Below are 9,123 nucleotides of genomic sequence, written 5' to 3' on the forward strand. Positions count from 1 at the left end.
AGAGTGTGTAGTGACCACAGTGTGTGTGTAGAGTGTGTAGTGACCACAGTGTGTGTGTAGAGTGTGTAGTGACCACAGTGTGTGTGTAGAGTGTGTAGTGACCCCAGTGTGTGTGTAGAGTGTGTAGTGACCCCAGTGTGTGTGTAGAGTGTGTAGTGACCACAGTGTGTGTGTAGAGTGTGTAGTGACCACAGTGTGTGTGTAGAGTGTGTAGTGACCACAGTGTGTGTGTAGAGTGTGTAGTGACCACAGTGTGTGTGTAGAGTGTGTAGTGACCACAGTGTGTGTGTAGAGTGTGTAGTGACCACAGTGTGTGTGTAGAGTGTGTAGTGACCACAGTGTGTGTGTAGAGTGTGTAGTGACCACAGTGTGTGTGTAGAGTGTGTAGTGACCACAGTGTGTGTGTAGAGTGTGTAGTGACCACAGTGTGTGTGTAGAGTGTGTAGTGACCACAGTGTGTGTGTAGAGTGTGTAGTGACCCCAGTGTGTGTGTAGAGTGTGTAGTGACCACAGTGTGTGTGTAGAGTGTGTAGTGACCCCAGTGTGTGTGTAGAGTGTGTAGTGACCACAGTGTGTGTGTAGAGTGTGTAGTGACCACAGTGTGTGTGTAGAGTGTGTAGTGACCACAGTGTGTGTGTAGAGTGTGTAGTGACCACAGTGTGTGTGTAGAGTGTGTAGTGACCACAGTGTGTGTGTAGAGTGTGTAGTGACCACAGTGTGTGTGTAGAGTGTGTAGTGACCACAGTGTGTGTGTAGAGTGTGTAGTGACCACAGTGTGTGTGTAGAGTGTGTAGTGACCACAGTGTGTGTGTAGAGTGTGTAGTGACCACAGTGTGTGTGTAGAGTGTGTAGTGACCACAGTGTGTGTGTAGAGTGTGTAGTGACCACAGTGTGTGTGTAGAGTGTGTAGTGACCACAGTGTGTGTGTAGAGTGTGTAGTGACCACAGTGTGTGTGTAGAGTGTGTAGTGACCACAGTGTGTGTGTAGAGTGTGTAGTGACCACAGTGTGTGTGTAGAGTGTGTAGTGACCACAGTGTGTGTGTAGAGTGTGTAGTGACCACAGTGTGTGTGTAGAGTGTGTAGTGACCACAGTGTGTGTGTAGAGTGTGTAGTGACCACAGTGTGTGTGTAGAGTGTGTAGTGACCACAGTGTGTGTGTAGAGTGTGTAGTGACCACAGTGTGTGTGTAGAGTGTGTAGTGACCACAGTGTGTGTGTAGAGTGTGTAGTGACCACAGTGTGTGTGTAGAGTGTGTAGTGACCACAGTGTGTGTGTAGAGTGTGTAGTGACCCCAGTGTGTGTGTAGAGCGTGTAGTGACCACAGTGTGTGTGTAGAGTGTGTAGTGACCACAGTGTGTGTAGAGTGTGTAGTGACCACAGTGTGTGTGTAGAGTGTGTAGTGACCACAGTGTGTGTGTAGAGTGTGTAGTGACCACAGTGTGTGTGTAGAGTGTGTAGTGACCACAGTGTGTGTGTAGAGTGTGTAGTGACCACAGTGTGTGTAGAGTGTGTAGTGACCACAGTGTGTGTGTAGAGTGTGTAGTGACCACAGTGTGTGTGTAGGGTGTGTAGTGACCACAGTGTGTGTGTAAAGTGTGTAGTGACCACAGTGTGTGTGTAGAGTGTGTAGTGACCACAGTGTGTGTGTAGAGTGTGTAGTGACCACAGTGTGTGTGTAGAGTGTGTAGTGACCACAGTGTGTGTGTAGAGTGTGTAGTGACCACAGTGTGTGTGTAGAGTGTGTAGTGACCACAGTGTGTGTGTAGAGTGTGTAGTGACCCCAGTGTGTGTGTAGAGTGTGTAGTGACCACAGTGTGTGTGTAGAGTGTGTAGTGACCACAGTGTGTGTGTAGAGTGTGTAGTGACCACAGTGTGTGTGTAGAGTGTGTAGTGACCACAGTGTGTGTGTAGAGTGTGTAGTGACCACAGTGTGTGTGTAGAGTGTGTAGTGACCACAGTGTGTGTGTAGAGTGTGTAGTGACCACAGTGTGTGTGTAGAGTGTGTAGTGACCACAGTGTGTGTGTAGAGTGTGTAGTGACCACAGTGTGTGTGTAGAGTGTGTAGTGACCACAGTGTGTGTGTAGAGTGTGTAGTGACCACAGTGTGTGTGTAGAGTGTGTAGTGACCACAGTGTGTGTGTAGAGTGTGTAGTGACCACAGTGTGTGTGTAGAGTGTGTAGTGACCCCAGTGTGTGTGTAGAGTGTGTAGTGACCACAGTGTGTGTGTAGAGTGTGTAGTGACCACAGTGTGTGTGTAGAGTGTGTAGTGACCACAGTGTGTGTGTAGAGTGTGTAGTGACCACAGTGTGTGTGTAGAGTGTGTAGTGACCACAGTGTGTGTGTAGAGTGTGTAGTGACCACAGTGTGTGTGTAGAGTGTGTAGTGACCACAGTGTGTGTGTAGAGTGTGTAGTGACCACAGTGTGTGTGTAGAGTGTGTAGTGACCACAGTGTGTGTGTAGAGTGTGTAGTGACCACAGTGTGTGTGTAGAGTGTGTAGTGACCACAGTGTGTGTGTAGAGTGTGTAGTGACCACAGGTGTGTGTAGAGTGTGTAGTGACCACAGTGTGTGTGTAGAGTGTGTAGTGACCACAGTGTGTGTGTAGAGTGTGTAGTGACCACAGTGTGTGTGTAAAGTGTGTAGTGACCACAGTGTGTGTGTAGAGTGTGTAGTGACCACAGTGTGTGTAGAGTGTGTAGTGACCACAGTGTGTGTGTAGAGTGTGTAGTGACCACAGTGTGTGTGTAGGGTGTGTAGTGACCACAGTGTGTGTGTAAAGTGTGTAGTGACCACAGTGTGTGTGTAGAGTGTGTAGTGACCACAGTGTGTGTGTAGAGTGTGTAGTGACCACAGTGTGTGTGTAGAGTGTGTAGTGACCACAGTGTGTGTGTAGAGTGTGTAGTGACCACAGTGTGTGTGTAGAGTGTGTAGTGACCACAGTGTGTGTGTAGAGTGTGTAGTGACCCCAGTGTGTGTGTAGAGTGTGTAGTGACCACAGTGTGTGTGTAGAGTGTGTAGTGACCACAGTGTGTGTGTAGAGTGTGTAGTGACCACAGTGTGTGTGTTGAGTGTGTAGTGACCACAGTGTGTGTGTAAGTGTGTAGTGACCACAGTGTGTGTGTAGAGTGTGTAGTGACCACAGTGTGTGTGTAGAGTGTGTAGTGACCACAGTGTGTGTGTAGAGTGTGTAGTGACCACAGTGTGTGTGTAGAGTGTGTAGTGACCACAGTGTGTGTGTAGAGTGTGTAGTGACCACAGTGTGTGTGTAGAGTGTGTAGTGACCACAGTGTGTGTGTAGAGTGTGTAGTGACCACAGTGTGTGTGTAGAGTGTGTAGTGACCACAGTGTGTGTGTAGAGTGTGTAGTGACCACAGTGTGTGTGTAGAGTGTGTAGTGACCACAGTGTGTGTGTAGAGTGTGTAGTGACCACAGTGTGTGTGTAGAGTGTGTAGTGACCACAGTGTGTGTGTAGAGTGTGTAGTGACCACAGTGTGTGTGTAGAGTGTGTAGTGACCACAGTGTGTGTGTAGAGTGTGTAGTGACCACAGTGTGTGTGTAGAGTGTGTAGTGACCACAGTGTGTGTGTAGAGTGTGTAGTGACCACAGTGTGTGTGTAGAGTGTGTAGTGACCACAGTGTGTGTGTAGAGTGTGTAGTGACCACAGTGTGTGTGTAGAGTGTGTAGTGACCACAGTGTGTGTGTAGAGTGTGTAGTGACCACAGTGTGTGTGTAGAGCGTGTAGTGACCCTAGTGTGTGTGTAGAGTGTGTAGTGACCACAGTGTGTGTGTAGAGTGTGTAGTGACCCCAGTGTGTGTGTAGAGCGTGTAGTGACCCTAGTGTGTGTGTAGAGTGTGTAGTGACCCCAGTGTGTGTGTAGAGTGTGTAGTGACCCCAGTGTGTGTGTAGAGTGTGTAGTGACCACAGTGTGTGTGTAGAGTGTGTAGTGACCACAGTGTGTGTGTAGAGTGTGTAGTGACCACAGTGTGTGTGTAGAGTGTGTAGTGACCACAGTGTGTGTGTAGAGTGTGTAGTGACCACAGTGTGTGTGTAGAGTGTGTAGTGACCACAGTGTGTGTGTAGAGTGTGTAGTGACCACAGTGTGTGTGTAGAGTGTGTAGTGACCCCAGTGTGTGTGTAGAGTGTGTAGTGACCACAGTGTGTGTGTAGAGTGTGTAGTGACCACAGTGTGTGTGTAGAGTGTGTAGTGACCACAGTGTGTGTGTAGAGTGTGTAGTGACCACAGTGTGTGTGTAGAGTGTGTAGTGACCACAGTGTGTGTGTAAAGTGTGTAGTGACCACAGTGTGTGTGTAGAGTGTGTAGTGACCACAGTGTGTGTGTAGAGTGTGTAGTGACCACAGTGTGTGTGTAGAGTGTGTAGTGACCCCAGTGTGTGTGTAGAGTGTGTAGTGACCACAGTGTGTGTGTAGAGTGTGTAGTGACCACAGTGTGTGTGTAGAGTGTGTAGTGACCACAGTGTGTGTGTAAAGTGTGTAGTGACCACAGTGTGTGTGTAGAGTGTGTAGTGACCACAGTGTGTGTGTAGAGTGTGTAGTGACCACAGTGTGTGTGTAGAGTGTGTAGTGACCACAGTGTGTGTGTAGAGTGTGTAGTGACCACAGTGTGTGTGTAGAGCGTGTAGTGACCCCAGTGTGTGTGTAGAGCGTGTAGTGACCACAGTGTGTGTGTAGAGCGTGTAGTGACCCCAGTGTGTGTGTAGAGTGTGTAGTGACCCCAGTGTGTGTAGAGTGTGTAGTGACCACAGTGTTTGTGTAGAGTATGTAGTGACCACAGTGTGTGTGTAGAGTGTGTAGTGACCACAGTGTGTGTGTAGAGTGTGTAGTGACCACAGTGTGTGTGTAGAGTGTGTAGTGACCACAGTGTGTGTGTAGAGTGTGTAGTGACCACAGTGTGTGTGTAAAGTGTGTAGTGACCACAGTGTGTGTGTAGAGTGTGTAGTGACCACAGTGTGTGTGTAGAGTGTGTAGTGACCCCAGTGTGTGTGTAGAGTGTGTAGTGACCCCAGTGTGTATGTAGAGTGTGTAGTGACCCCAGTGTGTGTGTAGAGCGTGTAGTGACCACAGTGTGTGTGTAGAGTGTGTAGTGACCACAGTGTGTGTAGAGCGTGTAGTGACCACAGTGTGTGTGTAGAGTGTGTAGTGACCACAGTGTGTGTGTAGAGTGTGTAGTGACCACAGTGTGTGTGTAGAGTGTTTAGTGACCACAGTGTGTGTGTAGAGTGTGTAGTGACCACAGTGTGTGTAGAGTGTGTAGTGACCACAGTGTGTGTGTAGAGTGTGTAGTGACCACAGTGTGTGTGTAGAGTGTGTAGTGACCACAGTGTGTGTGTTGAGTGTGTAGTGACCACAGTGTGTGTGTAGAGTGTGTAGTGACCACAGTGTGTGTGTAGAGTGTGTAGTGACCACAGTGTGTGTGTAGAGTGTGTAGTGACCCCAGTGTGTGTGTAGAGTGTGTAGTGACCACAGTGTGTGTGTAGAGTGTGTAGTGACCACAGTGTGTGTGTAGAGTGTGTAGTGACCCCAGTGTGTGTGTAGAGTGTGTAGTGACCCCAGTGTGTGTGTAGAGTGTGTAGTGACCACAGTGTGTGTGTAGAGTGTGTAGTGACCACAGTGTGTGTGTGGCGTGTGAGGCTGGCCCAGTTCAACACTCATAATGGATAACATTAGACTATAAATGTGCTCTGTTACTCTTAGTGTCTAATGAACTGGCCCGTAAATGGCTTGTAAAAAGGGTCCTGGGGAATGGCCAGCTGCAGCACCTCCGAACCGTTTTAACAGACACACATGACGACACCTCCAAGACCTTTCGCTCCTACACACACCCCTCCATGAGGGGGCTGAGATGCGCTCCTCTACACACTCATGTCGGCTCACTTTCATCCCACTTTTAGTTTGTTTCATCAATCAATCAGTCACGATCTGCATAGAATCGTGACTGACCAATGCTGTGAAATCCTGTAGCCTATGAAGTGAAACTAAGGATAAAGTGATAAAATGCCGAATGCAAATTTCAATCTAACAGAGGGTCAAAAGGTTTTTGGTCCACAGATCATCTCCTACATGTAAATCCATTTAGTGTCAGTATTTAAAGAACAATATTAAAGTAGAGTAAACAACACGGTCTGAGGATGTTGGAACAACCACATCTCATGCTAATAACCTGCGATTGGTCAATCGAAAATACCTCCAGGCCTCTCACAATATAAATATTCATGAACTAAATACTCAACCAACACAGGTCTCCTTTTAGGCCAAACTGGAGAAGGATTCAAATCAATTATGGGGTTTCCTTGAAAAGACAGTGGGTTGGACCAAATGCCATATTTCTAATGCTGGCCCATATTAGTGATTTTAACACGTATGGGGTGGCCAGCCTGAAACCTAGGTGGGTTTCATCCTCCTTTGAAGTGAAGCATTCCATTCGCTCCGTCATACCAATCAGAACCCACCGTGCATTCCTCCACTTTCACCACTGGAGGAATGCACTGCAGTCTGCTGGGTTGTGCTGTGAAGGATTGTGGGATTGCTGTGCCAAGCCACTTGGAGTGGGCTGCCGTGGTTGTTTGCTGCCATGGTGATGAAGCGGTCTGATGTTCCATCCAGCAGACCCCTCTCCTCCTCGCCGTGCGGGGTGAACTCCGACAACACACCTTGGCCACACTTCCTGGCTGCTGTGCCACTCACTCCCCCCTCCTCCCCTCCACTAGTCTCTGCTCAGGCAGGTACACAGCCACCTGCTGCAGAGGAGTCAATCAAACAGAACGGTGCGCACCAGGATTGGGTTCCAAGTCCATTTTGATTTGAAAAAGGCAGTATATTTAAATCCAAATTCAAGAAATGGAAAATCATAACTGAAAATAAAAGGCAACCTTAATTTTGGAATGGAATTCAAATTAATATCCTGAGATTCCTGAATTGATTCCTGAACTGATTCCTGAACTGATTCCTGAATTGAGATGGAATTGACCTTATAGCTGCCTGCAAACATCACACGCTAACACACAACCCATTAACAGGTGTTGTTATTTCTCTCTTTCATCAGTGTGAGAAGAATGCCACAGACAGACAAGTGTTAAATGTTACACATCGCTATTTCCCCCCCACCCCACATCCCCCTCAACATGGACAGCAATCTGTTAGAAGACATCTGAAGGAACACTAAGAAATGAGCGTTAGGTTTTCCTTAAGCCTTATTCATTCCTTGTAGAACTCCACACAGTATCAACATCCAACATCCAGCCTTTCAAACTGGTGCCATGTCAGTATTATTCCACAAATATGATACCCTTCAGCCCAAGCTATTTATTCATAGTACACATTACAAAAGAAAAGAGAGAGAACAGTCTCTTTCCAACATGTGGATTCCATCAGAGATATTTAGCTTACGCACCATAGTCTAAAGGGCATTCTGGAGAAGGAGAAGGGGTGTTCCTTCCATCATCTGTGAGTGGAGGGAGGCGTTCAGGACACGTGTGCCATACGGCCGTACCCTCACCTCCTTGTTCATCCCATAATATATTGGCAAAGCTACAATCAGAAGTTCACACACTAACTGTGTGTCCTGTTCACTATGCATTCCTGTGTGTGTGTGTGTCCGGAGCAAAACACACAGCACCTGGACGACCCAAACTGCAGACAGCTGTGTGTCCCACCTGAACAACCTAACATCTGGAAGACCCACGGCTCAATCCTTTCAGATCTGGTTGTGTGTGTGTGTGTGTGTGTGTGTGTGTGTGTGTGCGTGCGCGTGTGTGTGTGTGCATGCGTGTGTGTGCGTGTGTGTGCATGTGTGTGCGTGTGTGTGTGTGTGTGTGTGTGTGTGTGTGTGTGTGTGTGTGTGTGTGTGTGTGTGTGTGTGTGTGTGTGTGTGTGTTCGGTCTAACTCCAGAGTGTGCGTGTGTGTGTGTAACTCAAATCTTCAGTCAGATCTCCCATTGATCAATGCTTTCCCAGAAAGGCTGAGTTAGGCACACATAGCTCAACTACAGGATACTGCCAGAGCCTCTGAACATACAGAACCTGTTGGAACAAGCCAGCATGATAACCTAATAAACTATCAAATACTATTGCTTTCATGTCACTACATGCCAAGCAATCTGAAATAGCATTTTACTGGCCCAGGATAAGCAGCTTATTGATATGGTTTGATTCAACAATGGATTACATTTAATACGTATTCCACTTATTACAATTCCATCCACGCTCGAACCTCAAAATCAGATGCAGCTACATATGGTTCTGCATAAGAGAGCGTTCAACAGTTTTATTATCCCGCCACTTCTCCACAGAGTACAGCAGGGATGGTCCTCTTGCAGAATCCTACTCCTTCCTTGTCACTCATACTTCAACATACTGGACGGTTATTTCCAATCAAAGCAAAACGTAAATTGGGTCATTTTTTGAAGGTCTGTCAAAAATCTTCTCTTTTCTCTGTCTCCCGTACACCCACACGCGCGTGACATATGGTATCAGAGGGTTAACGGAATAATATGTGAAGACCGGCTGCATTGAAACGACAGTGAGAACCGCCTAGTGCGCAGCTCCCCCCCCCCGCCCCCCCCCCGCCCCGCCCCCCTCCCCCACCTGGTTTAAGGCTCAATTGTGCATTTTGCAGATAAAGTGACAAAACTACTGCAGGCAGAGTTGTGAGCGGGCGTTGCCTGGGCAACCACAGTTTGTAGACCAGGTTCTCCATTACCACTTAATTTAGGTGGCCTAATTGCATTCCAGAGAACATACAGCTACAATACATGCTGAGGAAGATGGAGGGGAAAAATAGGGCCGTAGAAAAAATAGAAAAAAGAAAGAAACTAAAACAAGGAAGGAAAAAAAACAACTAACCCCAGTCCAGTAGAAATGGATTTGAAAAGAGTAGTTCTTAAGTATTAGTCTTTATAATAATACAACATTCAATTGAAACAACTGTTTCAATTGACACGTGAAAATGAACCGAAAATTCAGTTTCAATTGAACCCGTTTCAAAAGTAAGAATATCTATGAGTGCCTTCTTTGCTTTGTGATCATGAACCCTTTTGTTCAACGTGGTTGACAATTAAAAGTAAATGTATGCCGTTCTGCATGAGTGGGGCCATCTTAGACTGT

This window comes from Salmo salar, chromosome 17, assembly GCF_965601325.2.
Source record: "Salmo salar chromosome 17, fSalSal1, whole genome shotgun sequence".
Lineage (NCBI taxonomy): Eukaryota > Metazoa > Chordata > Actinopteri > Salmoniformes > Salmonidae > Salmo > Salmo salar.